This window comes from Fragaria vesca, linkage group LG2 (genome assembly GCF_000184155.1).
Source record: "Fragaria vesca subsp. vesca linkage group LG2, FraVesHawaii_1.0, whole genome shotgun sequence".
Taxonomy (NCBI): Eukaryota; Viridiplantae; Streptophyta; class Magnoliopsida; order Rosales; family Rosaceae; genus Fragaria; species Fragaria vesca.
In genome coordinates, this window is record NC_020492.1 from 17818979 (window position 1) to 17820483 (window position 1505).

Here is a 1505-nt window from a genome sequence, read left to right on the forward strand (position 1 = left end):
ACAGAAGTGCATTAGCTTACGAGTAAGTTGGATGATCCATCCCACATTTATAAGTTAACAACAGCTTTCTAGTATCACAGAAACACATGTATAAGTTGAAGCAGCCTAGCTCTGCAACTCACGGAGCCATGCGTTGAGCACATAGCGAACTATTCTTTCGCCTTTTACTAAAGAATACCGTGTGCACGGCGCTTCAAGTGGCATACGCCTATTTTTGGAAGGGTGGACCTCAATGGGTGCCCCTGCAATGTTCAGTACAATCTTTGATCTCCCTGGGAGTAATAAATATGTTTACTTTATTGACACAGCACTGCGACGGAAGCAGTAGGCCACGGCCGTCTCAGTTCCTCTGATGGGATCCTTAATAATATATTGTTTGGCCTGAACTGTGGCAGATAGTTGTAGTATGAAAGATGCGAATTTTAATACAAATAATTGAAGGCAGAGAACGATGGAAGAGAACTATAAACATGCAAGGTGCAATGATAATCTTGATTGATCCATGATGAATTTGGTTTCATCACTTTCATGTTCGGTTATTTTGGGCTATGATTCACACATAATGCTTACTAATTAATTTCTGAAGTAGCGGCCTGTGATGCAAGGGGTCAAGTGCTCAGAAGTTGTTTAAAGGTGATCTACGGTGTGAATTCTGAGACAACAGTTCATGTGGCTGGTAGGCTGGTGGTGATATATATATATATATATATATATATGACTTGCTTGCTGGTTAAAGCTTGTCTTTTGGATTATATTGGAGGCATCAACTGTTTTGATCTTCCTCATGTTTGTCTATTACTGAGAACTCTAATCGCTCAGTTGAGAATGCACATGTTTGATTGTGTCTCACCAATGTTGCAGTAAAAACATACGTTTTCATTTACGGTCATGAATTTAACATCATAAAAATGGATAATGAATGTATTGATCACCTCATCACATGATTGTTGATGTGTACTAACATAATCAGCTGTTAATTCAATTTTCTACTGTGATCTTTATCTTCCGACCTGTGCTCATTGTAAGTAATCTTTTTCCTTGGCTGCAAACTTCTTTCTACAGAATTGGAGAGAAGATATTCCCAAATACAAAGGTAATGCAAATTGGACACCGTTATTGAAGAAGCAGACAAGCTGTTATTGTTCAAGTTAACTTTGCCTGATTATTAGCTTACCTACTTGTCTTTCTTCGTAATTTGTGATAGGTTTATTGTCACTAATTGGTGCTTCCGATCTCGTTCTATCCCTATACTCCTGTTGCTTGTAAGCCAAGGTCTTGAGAGAGAACAGTGGTAAGGGGTGTTGTAGAGTTGAGTAGTCCCTCCAGTGGCTACTGTGCTTTTTGTAGACACAAATTGTGTTGGGGAACTGACCATCGCTATCCCATTGTTGATGTCGTTGGTGGCAACAGAACTAGCCACTTTAAGCTCTTTGGTTAAACCATGGCCTTGTAGTAATAGACTAGTGTAGCCAAGGAGTGTAGACTACATTTGGATTCTGCTGAAC